Below are 16147 nucleotides of genomic sequence, written 5' to 3' on the forward strand. Positions count from 1 at the left end.
CTTCTCTGAACTTCTGGTAGAATTTTCCTGTGAAGACATCTGGCTCTATGCTTTTATTTGTTGAAGATTTTGATCCCAGTTTCAATTTCAGTGCTTGTGATTGACCTGTTCATATTTTCTACTTTTTCCTGGTTCAGTCGTCAAAGGCTGTACTTCTCTAAGAACTTGTCCATTTCTTCCAGGTTGCCCATTTTGTTTGCATATAGTTGTTCATAGTAGTTTCTTATGATCCTTTGTATTTCTGTGTTACCTGTTGTAGCTTCTTTTTTTTCATTTCTAATTTTTTATTGATCTCAGTTTTCTCCCCATTTTTCTTGATGAGTCAGGCTAATAGCTTGTAAATTTTGTTTATCTTCTCAAAGAACCAGTTTTATTGGTCTTTGCTCTTGCTTCTTTCTTTTTCATATATTTCTGCTCTGTTCTTTATGATTTTTTTTCTTCTACTAACTTCGGGGTTTATTTGTTCTTTTCCTAACTGCTTTAGGGGTAAGGGTAGATTATTCGATGTTACTTTGTTTTTATGAGGTAGGCTTGTATTGCTATAAACTTACCTTTTAGCACTGCTTTTATTGCATCCCACAGGTTTTAAGTTGTCATGTTTTCATTGTCTTTTAGTTATAGGCATTTTTTGATTTCCTCTTTGGTTTCTTCATTGACCTCTTGGCTATTTAGAAGCATATTGCTTAGCCTTCATGTGTTTGTATGTTTACATTTTCCTCTTTGTAATTGATATCTAATCTTATAGCATTATGGTGAGAAAAAAATGCATGATACAATTTTCTTAAATTTACTAAGGCTTGATTTGTGACCCAAGATGTGATCTATCCTGGAGAGTATTCCAAATGCACTTGAGAAAAATATATATTCTGCCGTTTTTGGATGGAATGTCCATAGATATCAATTAGTTCTATCTCGTTCAATGTGTCATTTAAAGCTTGCATATCCTTATTAATTTTCTGTCTTGATGATATGTCCATTGGTGTGAGTGGGGTATTAAAGTCCCCCACTATTACTGTGTTACTGTTGATTTCCCCTTTTATAGTTAGCATTTGCCGTACCTATCAAGGTGCTCGTATGTTGGGTTCATACACATTTGTAATTGTTGTATCTTATTCTTGGATTGATCCCTTGATCATTATATCTTATCCTTCCTCATTTCTTGTAATGGTCTTTATTTTAAAGTCTATTTAATCTGAGTAATGCTACTGTTGCTTTGATTTCCATTTGCATGGAATATCTTTTTCCAACCCCTCACTTTCAGTCTGTACGTGCCCTTGGGGTCTGAAGTGGGTCTCTTTTAGACAGCATACATAGAGGTCTTGTTTTGGTATCCATTCAGCCAACCTGTGTTTTTTGTTGGAACATTTAATCTATTTAAATTTAAGGTAATTATTTATATGTATGATCCTATTACCATTTTCTTAATTGTTTTGGGTTTGATTTTGTAGGTCTTTTCTTTCTCTTGTGTTTCCTGTCTAGAGAAGTTCCTTTAGTATTTGTTGTAGAGCTGGTTTAGTGGTGGTCAATTTTCTTAACTTTTGTTTATCTGTTAAGTTTTTCATTTCTTCATCAAATATGAATGAGATTCTTGCTGGGTAGGATAACCTTGGTTGTAGGTTTTTTCCTTTCATCATTTTAAGTATATACTGCCACTCCCTCTGTCCTGCAGTTTCTACTGAAAGATTGTTAACCTTATGGGGATCCCCTTGTATGTTACTTGTTGCTTTTCTGTTGCTCCTTTATATATTTTCTTTGTGTTTGATTTTATTAGTTTGGTTAATATGTGTCTTGGTATGATTCTTTTTGGGTTTATCCTATATGGGACTCTCTGGGTTTCCTGGACTTGGGTGGCTATGTCCTTTCTCATGCTAGGGAAGTTTCCAACTATAATCTCAAATATTTTCTCATATCCTTTCTTTTTCTCTTCTTCTTCTGGGACCCCTATAATTTGCATGTTGGTGTACTTAATGTCCAAGAGGTTTTTGAGACTGTCCCCATTTCTTTTCATTCTTCTTTCTGTATTCCGTTCTATTTTGGTTATTTCTATGGTTCTATATTCCAACTTACTTATTCTTCTTCTGCTTCAGTTATTCTGCTATTGGTTCCCTCTAGTTATTTTTTATTTCAGTTATTATGTTGTTAATGGTTGATTCTCTGCTCTTTATTTCTTTTACACTTTTGCTAAATGTTTCTTGTATCTTCTCAATTCATGCCTCCATCCTATTTATCTGTGCTTTCATTTTATTTCTGAAGTTTTGAGTCATCTGTACTATCATTACTATGAATTCTGATGTTCCTTGATCTGTTGCATGTTTCTCTATCTTTTCATTGTGTTTAATTTTCTGTGTTTGAGGTCTCCTTTATATAGGCTGCAAGATCATAGTTCCTCTTACTTGTGGAGTCTGCTCCCATTGTGTGGGTTTGGACCAGTACTTTGTGAAGGTTTCTTGGAGTGGGGGACTGGTTCCTGTGTTCTGGTGGGTAGAGCTTGATGTTGTCCCTGTAAAGGGCAGTTTTGTGCCCAGTGATGTGTTATGGGACTTGGTATAACTTTGGGCAGCCTGTCTGCTAATGGGTAGGGTTGTATTCCTGTTTTGCTAGTTTTTTGGTGTGGGGTGTCTGGTGCTGGAGCTTGCTGGTCTTTGGGTGGGGCCAGATCTTAGTGTCGTGATGCAGGCCTTTGGGAGAGTTTTCACTGATTAGTATTCCATGGGGTTGGGAGTTCTCTGGTGGCCCAACGTCTTGGACTTGGGTCTTCTGTCTCAGAAATTCAGGCCTGACCCGTTGCTGGAGGAGCAAGACTTCACAAGCCACAGAACACAGACGGGATAAAGAAAGAAATAAATAGCAGAAAAAATAAAACCAACCTACAAACAAAAAAGAACAGATAGACAAAATTCCAACACAAATCGTAAAAGCAACATTAATCAGACAGGAACACACAAAGAAACTCACAAACTCACACTCACAAAAAGAAAATAAATGAAAGAGTAAAGAGAGGAACCAAAAAATAAGAGAGAAATCAAACCAATATATGAATCCATAAATGAAAACAAAGACTAAAAACTAGAGTAGCAAAAATGCAAAACCAAAAACACAGAAAAAACACAATATAATTAAAAGATGTAAAAATAAGAGGAAAATAAAATGAATTAAAAAAACATTAAAAAAGGAAAAAGTAAGTAAAAAATAAAAAGTAAAGGATTAATAAAAAGGAACAATGATAGAACTAATGAAAAAAATATATACATACATACACGTAGAGAGAGAGAGAGAGTAAGAAGAACATTATTCTGTGATGTCAGTTGTCCTTATCACCCAATGTGCTCCATCTGCCTACTCAGGAAATCCTCCAATATTTCTAGGAAGGTCTCTGGACCTGCAGTGGGCACTGTGGGGTCAGCTCCTACTTAGATCTGGCCTTATTCTAGCTTGTTCTTGCTTCCAAAGTCCCCAGAAGCCCACAGTCTCAAGTTAATTGCAGAGATTTAATTCACTGCACCTGCTGTTGCAGGAATGAATTCCTTCCTCTTCTTTGGTCACATAGTCCCTGGTGCTCTGTTTTGGTTTTGGCCCTGCCTTTGCTTGTAGGCCACCCCCCCAGAGTCTTTCCTACCCAGACAAGAAAGGGCAAAGGCCCCAGTTTATTAAAGCTCACTTGTTCAGTCAGGCTGGGGAGAGAGAGGGGTATGGCAACTACAATTGGGATGAACAGGGAGTGCCTGTAGTGGTAGAGATCTGCTGGATGTTGCTATATTCTGAGGAGGTCATGTGCTCCCCCAGTAGAACTGGCCCCAGGCTGTGGGTCCCTAGGAAGAGCCAAGCTGCATAGGCTCCCAGGAAGTTGTGGGTAGTGACCTGTGCCTGTTCTTAGCTTGGCAGCTGATGCAGCAGCCATCATGCCTACCTCTGGGGTCGCAGACCTCAGCCATGTCTTGCCCCTCACCTCTGGCACTCATGCCAGCCGTGGCAGTGGCAGGTCTGTAGGCATGGCCCACCTCTGAGGTCTCAGATTGCACCTGGCTTGTCCCACCTATGGCATTCATGAGGGCGGGGTCCTGCAGTCTGGGAGCTTGTGGAGTTAGAGGTTCTGTGGAATTAAAGGGTCCCTGCAACAATGATCAAGTCTTGCATCTCTGGCAGACCCAGGCTTTTCACTGGACTCGTTCAGCTGTGTTATACTAGCTACCTCAGAGTATCTTCATGGCAGTCAACCTCAGTCCCCTCTCTGGGGTCTGACCCCTGAACCCTGAGCCTCAGCACCCAGCCCTCAATTGCTACTGTGGGCATGCAAACAACTTCTTGGCTGGGAAGTGTTGGCCGGCACTGATCTCTGTGCCAAATTCTCTGTTTTGTCTTCCATGAACTTGTTTCTGTGCTCCCCTCTGAGGTTCTGAAGCTCCCCCTGACCCTGCCCATGAAGGGGTTTCTGAGTGTAAGAAACTTTTCCTCCTTCACAGCTCCCTCCCCAAGGTGCAGGGCCCTTCCAATTTTCTTTGTCTCTTTATTTTCCTATTGCCTTTTTCCTGTTACTTTACGTGGAGTCTAGCTTGCCTTTTTGGAAGTCTGAGGTCTTCCACCAGGCTTCAGCAGGTGTTATATAGGTGTTCCAGATGTAGATATATTGCTGATGTATTTCTGGGGAGGAAGATGATCTCCATGTCTTCAGTTCAGTCACTCAGTCGTGTCCGACTCTTTGTGACCCCATGAATCGCAGCACACCAGGCCTTCCTGTCCATCACCAACTCCCGGAGTCTACCCAAACCCGTGTCCATTGAGTCGGTGATGCCATCCAACCATCTTATCCTCTGTCGTCACCTTCTCCTCCTTCCCTCAATCTTTCCCAGCATCAGGGTCTTTTCAAATGAGTCAGCTCTTTGCATCAGGTGGCCAAAGTATTGGAGTTTCAGCTTCTGCATCAGTCCTTCCAACGAACACCCAGGACTGATCTCCTTTAGGATGGACTGGTTGGATCTCCTTGCAGTCCAAAGGACTCTCAAGAGTCTTCTCCAACACCAGAGTTCAAAAGCATCAATTCTTCAGCGCTCAGCTTTCTTTATAGTCCAACTCTCACATCCATACATGACTACTGGAAAAACCATAGCCTTGACTAGATGGACCTTTGTTGGCAAAGTAATGTCTCTGTTTTTGAATATGCTGTCTAGGTTGGTCATAACTTTCCAAGGAGTAAGCTGTAGTCACCATCTGCAGTGATTTTGGAGCCCAGAAAAATAAAGTCAGCTACTGTTTCCACTGTTTCCCATCTATTTCCCATGAAGTGATGGGACCGGATGCCATGATCTTCATTTTCTGAATGTTGAGTTTTAAGCCAACCTTTTCACTCTCCTCTTTCACTTTCATCAAGAGGCTCTTAAGTTCTTCTTAACTTTCTGCCATAAGGGTGGTGTCATCTGCATATCTGAGGTTATTGATATTTCTCCCAGCAATCTTGATTCCAGCTTGTGCTTCATCCAGGCAGGCATTTCTCATGATGTACTCTGCATATAAGTTAAATAAGCAGGGTGACAATATACAGCCTTGACATACTCCTTTTCCTATTTGGAACCAGCCTGTTGTTCCATGTCCATGTCTTACTCTTCTGATATCTTCACCCTCACCTCTCGAAAACATTATTTGACAAGCAATGGTTAGTTCTCACCCATATAAACTGTAGATTTTTGAAAGTGGTGACAGGTACATAGGTAATCAATGCATAGAAGTTATTTGGTGAATCTTCATTGCATTTTCCGGACAAGTGCACATGGATATGATACTGGACATTCCTTATTCCTCTGGTTGAGACAGCTTTGTTGAGCCTGGAGTCAATGCCTACATCTGGAGTTCCCATCTCCTTCATGGCAAATTTCCAGGTTTCTTTGAGTGCCTGTGGAGCATGCTTCTTGAAATACACTCCGTGAATGCTGATAGTGTATTCTCTGGTCACCACCTTTTGATGGTGGATTGGCCTTTCTTCTCACCACCCTTCTTTGTAGGAGCCATTCTTCTGGGCTTGGGTTGGGAAGCTCTTTTCATATGTTTTAAAGAATCTTTTCTTTTTCTCAGTTGATGTTCAAGGGCTGTTTATGCTTTGTGATTATTACCCTTTTCTCCATCATATGAATGGCACATACTTCACCTACTTTATTATTTGCCTTTCAACCTCAACCACACTTCAGTTTTGTATAAAATGTTTAGAAAAAAAAGATTTAGATTTTCATGTTTTAAAATTTGTCAGTTTTTCCTTTTTGTGTCTTGCAAAGTATAGCCTTCTTCAGTCCAAAATCTCAAAAACATTCTACCATACTTTCTCCTAATACTTTTACAGTTTATTCTTATTGCTTAGCTTTTTAATCTAGTAAGAACCTAATTTTGGATAAAATGTAAGGTACAAGGCTAAGTGAATTATTTTCTCAAATGTATTTATTTATATTTTTGCCTCTATTTGGATTGCTATCTTTACCATTATTATAATGGTAATGGATTTATTTTCTCTCATTATTTTTAGTTTTTTTAAGATCCAGTTATTCTTGTACACTTTCTCTTCCATATGCAATACAGATTCAACCTGTTCATAAAAACTTGTCTCTTTATTTTAATTTGGAATTCACTGAACTGATAGAGTAATTAATTAATTAACTTTTTTGGTGCTGTTAGAAAAAAAAATTTAATTGGAAGATAATTGTTTTACAATGTTGTAGATTAATTTAATAAGAATTGACATCTTCTAAAAAAAGAACAGATATCTTTTCAATATTAACTATTTCCATCTAGCAACATGGTATGTCTCACTAGTAATTAAAATCTTCTTTTATGCTTTTCACTAGCTTTATATTTTTTTTACATAATTTTATGGATATTTCTTATTAAGCTTACTCTTATTTACTTTTTCAGAAAACTTGTCAATTTTTTCTAGATTTATAAAATTGTACTTGATATTCTTTTATAATTTTTAAAACCTGTTCCATTTGTTTCTATACCCCCTTTCTCATTCTTAATATAATTTTACTATCTATGTTTTTCTCATTATTGTGAAGTCTACTTTATTACATATTAATATGGCCACTTCTAATTTTTATAATTAATTTTACATGGCATATTTTCCACTATTTTTATTCTAGTCTCTACCTATATTGTTACATATGAGGTGAATTTCATGGAGACAGATATATGTGGGTCATTTTAAAATCTACTCTGTCAATCTCAGTCTTTTAATGGGTGTATTTAGGTTATTTACAGTAAATGTAATTATTGATATGTTAGGAATAAGTATGCCATTTTTACTTACTGTTTTTTTGTTTGTTCCTCTGTTCTATTTTCTTCTTCCTGCCTTCTAAAACAAAAGAACTTCATTTTGATTTATCTATAGTGTTTTTACCTTATCGCCTTGTATAGACTTCTATTGTGGCTCAGCTGGTAAAGAATCTGCCTGCATTGTGGGAGACCTGGGTTCAATTCTTGGGTTGGGAAGATCCCAGGGATAAGGGAAAGGCTACACAGTCCAGTATTCTGGCCTGGAGAATTCCATGGACGATAGAGTCAGACATGACTGAGCGACTTTCATTTTCACTTTCGTAGACTTCTTAGTGGTTACTCTAGCTATTAAATAATATGTAAAAACAGTTCAGTTCAGTTGCTCGGTCTTATCCGACTCTTTGCAACCTCCTAGACTGCAGCACACCAGGCTTCCCTATTCAACACCAACTCCTAGAGTCTACCCAAACTCATGTATATTGAGTTGGTGATTCCATTCAACCATCTCATCTTCTGTCGTCCCCTTCTCCTCCCACCTTCAATCATTTCCAGCATAAGGGTCTTTTCAAATAAGTCAGTTCTTCCCATCAAGTGGCCAAAGTATTGGAGTTTCAGTTTCAATATCGGTCTTTCCAGTGAATATTCGGGACTGATCTCCTTCAGAATGGACTGGTTGGATCTCCTTGCAGTCCAAGGGACTCTCAAGAGTCTTCTCCAACACCACAGTTCAAAGCATCAATTCTTTGGCACTCAGCTTTCTTTATAGTGGGACTTCCCTAGTGGCTCAGATGGTAAAGCATCTCTCTACAATGCAGGAGACCCGGGTTCGAGCCCTGGGTTGGTAAGATACCCTGGAAAAGGAAATGGCAATCCATTCCAGTACTATTGCCTAGAAAATCCCATGGACAGAGGAGCCTAGTAGGCCCCAGTCTATGGGGTCACAAAGAGTCAGACACGACTGAGCGACTTCACTTCACTTCACTTCACTTCACTTCACTTTCTTTATAGTCTAACTCATATCCATACATGACTACTAGAAAAACCAATGCTTTGACTAGATGGACCTTTGTGGGCAAAGTAACGTCTCTGCTTTTCAATACGCTGTCTAGGTTGGTCAGAACTTTTCTTCCGAGGAGCAAGCGTCTTTAAATTTTGTGGCTGCAATCACCAACTGCAGTGATTTTGGAGCCCCAAAATATAAAGTCTCTCACTGTTTCCATTGTTTCTCCATCTGTTTGCCATGACGTGATGGGGCCGGATCCCATGATCTTTGTTTTTTGAATGTTGAGTTTTAAGACAGCTTTTTCACTCTCCTCTTTCACTTTCATTAAGAGGCTCTTTAGAGACACAGATGTATAGAACAGTCTATTGGACTCTGTGGGAGAGGGCGAGGGTGGAATGATATGGGAAAATGGCGTTGAAACATGTATATTATCGTATGAGAAATGGATCTCCAGTCCAGGTTCAATGCATGAGGCAAGGTGCTCGGGGGTGGTACACTGGGATGACCCAGAAGAATGGGATAGGGAGGGAGGTGGGAGGGAGATTCAGGATGGGGAACACATGTACACCCGTGGCAGATTCATGTCAATGTATGGCAAAACCACTACAATATTGTAAAGTAATTAGCCTCCAATTAAATAAATTTATATTAAAAAATTAAACATAAAATAGAGGCTCTTTAGTTATTCTTCATTTTCTGCCATAAGGGTGGTGTTATCTGCCTATCTAAGGTTATTGATATTTCTCCTGGCAATCTTGATTCCAGCTTGTGCTTCATCCAGGCAGGCATTTCTCATGATGTACTCTGCATATAAGTTAAATAAGCAGAGTGACAATATACAGCCTTGACGTACTCCTTTCCTGATTTGGAACCAGTCTGTTGTTCCATGTCCAGTTATAACTATTGCTTCTTGACCTGCATACAGATTTCTCAGGAGGCAGGTCAGATGGTCTGGTATTCCCATCTCTTTCAGAATTTTCCACAGTTTATTGTGATCCACACAGTCAAAGGGTTTGGCATAGTCAATAAAGCAGAAGTAGATGTTTTTCTGGAACTCTCTTGCTGTTTCAGTGATCCAACAGATGTTGGCAATTTGATCTCTGATTCCTTTGCCTTTTCTAAATCCAATGTGAACATCTGGAAGTTAACATTCACATACTGTTGAAGCCTGGTTTGGAGAATTTTGATCATTACCTTGCTAGCATGTGAGATAAGTGCAATTGTGTTTTGAATATTCTTTGGGATTGGAAAGAAAACTGACCGTCTCCAGTCCTGTGGCCACTGCTGAGTTTTCCAAATTTGCTGTCATATTGAGAGCAGCACTTTCACAGCATCATCTTTTAGGATTTGAAATAGCTCAACTGGAATTCCATCATGTCCACTAGTTTTGTTCACAGTGATGCTTCCTAAGACCCTCTTGACTTTGCATTCCAGGATGTGTGGCTCTAGGTAAGTGATCACACAATTGTGATTATCTGGGTCATGAAGATCTTTTTTTTGTATAGTTCTTCTGTTTCTTGCCAACTCTTCTTAATATCTTCTGCTTCTGTTAGGTCCATACTATTTCTGTGCTTTATTGTGCCCATTTTTGCATGAAATGTTCCCTTGGTATCTCTAATTTTCTCATTCTATTGTTTTCCTCTATTTCTTTGCACTGATACTTAGGAAGGCTTTCTTATCTCTCCTTGCTGCTCTTTGGAACTCTGCATTCAAATGGGTATATCTTTTCTTTTCTCCTTTGCCTTTCATTTCTCTTCTTTTCACAGCTATTTGTAAGGCCTCCTAAGACAACCATCTTTACTTTCTGTATTTATTTTTCTTGGGGATGCTCTTGATCACTGCCTCCTGTATAATGTCATGAACCTCCATTGACAGTTCTTCAGGTACTCTGTCTATCAGATGTAATCCCTTGAATCTACATGTCACTATCACTGTATAATCATAAGGGATTTCATTTAGGTCATATCTGAATGATCTAGTGGTTTTCCCTACTTTCTTCAATTTAAGTCTGAATTTGGCTATGAGGACTTCATGATCTAAGCCACAGTCAGATCCCAGTCTTACTTTTGCTGACTGTATAGAGCTTCTGCAGCTTTGGCTGCAAAGAATATAATCAATCTGATTTTGGTATTGACCATCTGGTGATGTCCATGTGTAGAGTCTTCTCTTGTGTTGTTGGAAGAGGATGTTTGCTATGACCAGTGCATTCTCCTGGCAAAACTCTGTTATCCTTTACGCTGCTTCATTTCGTATTCCAAGGCCAAATCTGCCTGTTACTCCAGGTATTTCTTGACTTCCTACTTTTGCATTCTAGTCCCCTATATTGAAAAGGACATCTTTTGGGGGTGTTAATTCTAGAAGGTCTTGTAGGTCTTCATCAGTTCAGTTGAGTCACTCAGTCGTGTCCGACTCTTTGCAATTGCATGAATCGCAGCATGCCAGGCCTCCCTGTCCATCACCAACTCCCAGAATTCACTCAGACTCACGTCCATCGAGTCAGTGATGCCATCCAGCCATCTCATCCTCTGTCGTCCCCTTCTCCTCCTGCCCCCAATCCCTCCCAGCATCAGAGTCTTTTCCAGTGAGTCAACACTTCGCATGAGATGGCCAAAGTATTGGAGTTTCAGCTTTAGCATCATTCCTTCCAAAGAAATCCCAGGGTTGATCTCCTTCAGAATGGACTGGTTGGATCTCCTTGCAGTCCAAGGGACTCTCAAGAGTCTTCTCCAACACCACAGTCCAAAAGCATCAATTCTTCGGCGCTCAGACTTCTTCACAGTCCAACTCTCACATCCATACATGACCACAGGAAAAACCATAGACTTGACTAGATGGACCTTAGAAGCAAAGTAATGTCTCTGCTTTTGAATATACTATCAAAGTTGGTCATAACTTTCTTCCAAGGAGTAAGCGTCTTTTAATTTATTGGCTGCAATCACCATCTGCAGTGATTTTGGAGCCCCCCAAAATAAAGTCTGACACTGTTTCCACTGTTTCCCCATCTATTTCCCATGAAGTGATGGGACCGGATGCCATGATCTTTGTTTTCTGAATGTTGAGCTTGAAGCCAACCTTTTTACTCTCCTCTTTCACTTTCATCAAGAGGCTTTTAGCTCCTCTTCACTTTCTGCCATAAGGGTGGTGTCATCTGCATATCTGAGGTTATTGATATTTCTCCTGGCAATCTTGATTCCAGCTTGTGTTTCTTCCAGTCCAGCATTTCTCATGATGTACTCTGCATAGAAGTTAAATAAGCAGGGTGACAATATATAGCCTTGACGTACTCCTTTTCCTATTTGGAACCAGTCTGTTCTTCCATTTCCAGTTCTAACTGTTGCTTCCTGACCTGCATACAGATTTCTCAAGAGGCAGGTCAGGTGGTCTGTATTCCCATCTCTTTCAGAATTTTCCACAGTTTATTGTGATCCACACAGTCAAAGGGTTTGGCATAGTCCATAAAGCAGAAATAGATGTTTTTCTGGGACTCTCTTGCTTTTCCCATGATCCAGCAGATGTTGGCAATTTGATCTCTGGTTCCTCTGCCTTTTCTAAAACCAGCTTGAACATCAGGGAGTTCACGGTTCACGTATTGCTGAAGCCTGGCTTGGAGAATTTTGAGCATTACTTTACTAGTGTGTGAGATGAGTGCAATTGTGTGGTAGTTTGAGCATTCTTTGGCATTGACTTTCTTTGGGATTGGAATGAAAACTGACCTTTTCCAGTCCTGTGGCCACTGTTGAGTTTTCCAAATTTGCTGGCATATTGAGTGCAGCACCTTCACAGCATCATCTTTCAGGATTTGAAACAGCTCAACTCGAATTCCATCACCTCCACTAGCTTTGTTTGTAGTGATGCTTTCTAAGGCCCACTTGACTTCACATTCCAGGATGTCTGGCTCTAGATGAGTGATCATACCTTCATGATTATCTGGGTCGTGAAGATCTTGTTTGTACAGTTGTTCGGTGTATTCTTGCCACCTCTTCTTAATATCTTCTGCTTCTGTTAGGTCCATACCATTTCTGTCCTTTATCGAGCCCATCTTTGCATGAAATGTTCCCTTGGTATCTCTAATTTTGTTGAAGAGATCTCTAGTCTTTCCCATTCTGTTCTTTTCCTCTATTTGTTTGCATTGATCACTGAAGAAGGCTTTCTTATCTCTTCTTGCTGTTCTCTGGAACTCTGCATTCAGATGCTTATATCTTTCCTTTTCTCCTTTGCTTTTCTCCTCTCTTCTTTTCACAGCTATTTGTAAGGCCTCCCCAGACAGCCATTTGTTTTTTTGCATTTCTTTTCCATGGGGATGGTCTTGATCCCTGTCTCCTGTACAGTGTCACAAACCTCATTCCATAGTTCATCAGGCACTCTGTCTATCAGATCTAGGCCCTTAAATCTATTTCTCACTTCCACTGTATAATCATAAGGGATTTGATTTATGTCATACCTGAATGGTCTAGTGGTTTTCTCCACTTTCTTCAATTTCATTCTGAATTGGCAATAAGGAGTTCATGATCCGAGCCACAGTCAGCTCCTGGTCTTGTTTTTGTTGACTGTATAGAGCTTCTCCATCTTTGGCTGCAAAGAATATAATCAATCTGATTTCGGTGTTGACCATCTGGTGATGTCCATGTGTAGGGTCTTCTCTTTTGTGGTTGGAAGAGGGTGTTTGCTATGACCAGTGCATTTTCTTGCAAAACTGTATTAGTTTTTGTCCTGCTTCATTCCGTATTCCAAGGCCAAATTTGCCTGTTACTCCAGGTGTTTCTTGACTTCCTACTTTTGCATTCCAGTCCCCTATAATGAAAAGGATATCTTTTTTGGGTGTTAGTTCTAAAAGGTCTTGTAGGTTTTCATAAAACCGTTCAATTTCAGCTGCTTAAGTGTTACTGGTTCGGGCATAGACTTGGATAACTGTGATATTGAATGGTTTGCCTTGGAAAGAACAGAGATCATTCTTTTGTTTTTGAGATTGCACCAAGTACTGCATTTTGAACTCTTTTGTTGACCATGATGGCTACTGCATTTCTTCTGAGGGATTCCTGCCTGCAGTAGTAGATATAATGGTCATCTGAGTTAAATTCACCGATTCCAGTCCATTTTAGTTTGCTGACTCCTAAAATGTCAATGTTTACTCTTGCCATCTCCTGTTTGACCACTTCCAATTTGCCTTGTTTCATGGACCTAACATTCCAGGTTCCTATGCAATATTGCTCTTTACCGCATCTGACTTTACTTCCATCACCAGTCACATCCACAACTGGATGTTGTTTTTGTTTTGGCTCCATCTCTTCATTCTTTCTGGAGTTAGTTCTCCACTGATCTCCAGTAGCATATTGGGCACTACCGACCTGGGGACTTCATCTTTCAGCCTCCTATTTTCTTGCTGTTTCATACTGTTATGGGGTTCTCAATACAAGAATACTAAAGTAGTTTGCCATTCCCTTCCCCAGTGGACCACATTTTGTCAGAACTCTCCACCATGATGACCCATCCCTCTTGGGTGGCCCTACATGGCATGGTTCACAGTTCATTGAGTTAGACAAGGCTTTGGTCCATGTGATCAGATTGGTTATTTTTCTGTGATTGTGGTTTTCATTCAAATATACATTATATATGTATATACAAACATAGATTTTATATATATATATATATATATATCACTATTAGTGTAAACATTTTAGTAGTTAAAATGATGTGTAAAAACTTTTTTTCCTTTTCAGTCCCTTACCTCCCCCAATCTATAATATAATTGCATTAGAGCCTGGCACTCTGTGATAATCTAGAGGGATGGAATGGGGGAGGGAGGGAAGTTTAAGAGGGAAGGGATATATATATATATTTATTGATATATAAAATATATATATATAATCAGGGGTATATATATATATATATATATATGTATATATATATATATATAAAATTATGACTGATTTGCATTGATGTACAGCAGAGAGGACCACAACACTGTAAACCAATTATCCTCCAGAAAATAAATTAAAAGAAAAGAAGAAATAGAAACAATATATAATTTCATTGAAGATCTCCTCTACAACTCTGAGAACCAGATCAGTGTTATATTTTCTGCTTCAAATGTCAAACATAATTTAGAATACTGAAGGGGAGAAACTTTATTGTATTTATCTGTATTCTTACTCTTTCCACTGTTCTTTTTCTTGCTTGATGTTCCAATATTTTATCTTGTATTATTTCCTTTTCATTTCAAGAACTTCCTTTAAGCCTTTCTTTTAAAGCAGATCCCCTTCAAAGAAATTCATTTAGTTTTGTTTCACCCGAGAGTGTCTATTTTTACCCTTTATTCTTCAAGTACATTTTTATTGGATACAGAATTCTTAGTTTATAATTCTTTCCTTTAAGCACTTGAAAAAATATTATGTCAGTTCCCTCTGTTCTCCATGGATTTTGGTGAAATCTGCTGTCATTCTAATTGTTTTTCCATATAGGTGAGGTATCATTTGTCTTACTGCTTTCCAGTTTTTTTCTGTTTCTTTAATTTTCAGGAGTTTGATCATTATGTTTTGGCATCGATTTCTTTGAGTTTATACTGTTTGGGACTCTCTCAGCTTTTTAAATTTGCAGGTTTATGCCTTTTGCATTTTTTTCCAGCCATATTAGCTGGGATACTTTTTTTCAGCCTTATATTCTTTTTCCTTTCCTTCTGAAACTCATAACATGAATGTTAGATCTTTCATAATATGAATGTTAGTCCCATAGGTCTCTGAGGCTCTGTTACATTTCTTCAGTTTAATTTTACTCTTGTTCACTTCTGTCTTCAACTTCAATCTATTCATTCTTCTACTAAGCCTATCCAGTGAGCTTTTCATTTCAGTTGTAGTTTTCAGTTCTAAAACTTTCATTTGGTTATCTCTTCAATTTCTTTACTGAGCATTTCTATTTCTTTGCTGAGACTTTCTACTTTCAGGTTTAAAGTGTGGTTGCAATTGCTTGGTTGGAGAAGGAAATGACAACCCACTCTAGTATTCTTGCCTGGAGAATCCCATGGACAGAGAAGCCTGGAGGGTTATAGTCCATAGGGTCGCAAGAGTCAGATATGACTTAGTGACTAACCACCACCACCAATTGCTTGGTAAATTTTTTTATGATGACTGCCTTAAAATCTTTCTCATAATTCTAACATCTTTATGATCTTGGTATTGGTGTCTGTTGATCATCTTTTCTCATTGAAGTTGAGATTTTCCTGGGCATTGGTATGAATGATTTTCTATTGTATTCTGGAATTTTGGGGTATCATCTTATAAGATTCTGGATCTTATTGAATCTTTAGATTCAGCAAGTCTTCTCTGATACTGGGCAGCAGTTAAGGAAGCATTGCCTTGTTACTGCTAGGTGGGTGTGGAAGAGGTTCCTCTACTGTTCACTAATGATGAAAGTCTGAGCTCCCCACAAGTACATCTCAGATACAGTCCTTAAGGAGGGAGGTGTGCCTCTTCACAGCTGTGTGAAGGCAATAGTCTAGGTTCTCCACCTAGCCTTGCTGACAGTGATGGGAATGGGGTGTAGTTTTTTTGCTTGTCATTTGGATGGATTAGAACATTTAATTGTCTAGAAGCTTTCTGTCTGGCTAGGCTGCCCTTTCCCTGTTCTTTGGGCTAAAGGGAGAAAGTTTTTCCTGGAACTTTTAAAATTTGTACCCATTTGTGTTTCTGGGATGATAACTTTTCCAGCATCCAATCCACAATATATGAGGCAGAAGGAAAACCCAAGAAATTCACTGCTGTGTCATTTCTTAAGTTCAAAGTCTTCTTTCTTTTTTCCAACTTTCCAAGTCTTCTTATGTTTGTATTATAGTAATGTCCTGAATTTTAGCTATACATAGCAGGAAGAATAGGGAAAAGTATGTCTACTCCTTTTCGTCTG

At 39.0% G+C, this 16147-nt stretch overlaps 1 protein-coding gene and 1 pseudogene across 6 annotated transcripts in view; both read right to left on the reverse strand.

The window, feature by feature from the left end:
* PHKA1 (phosphorylase kinase regulatory subunit alpha 1) overlaps positions 1 to 16147 on the reverse strand; it is a 171903-nt gene that overhangs the window by 53366 nt on the left and 102390 nt on the right. The window lies entirely within an intron of this gene.
* Positions 309 to 14829, reverse strand: LOC132658825 (large ribosomal subunit protein eL31-like; annotated as a pseudogene).

This window comes from Ovis aries, chromosome X, assembly GCF_016772045.2.
Source record: "Ovis aries strain OAR_USU_Benz2616 breed Rambouillet chromosome X, ARS-UI_Ramb_v3.0, whole genome shotgun sequence".
NCBI classification, from domain to species: Eukaryota; Metazoa; Chordata; class Mammalia; order Artiodactyla; family Bovidae; genus Ovis; species Ovis aries.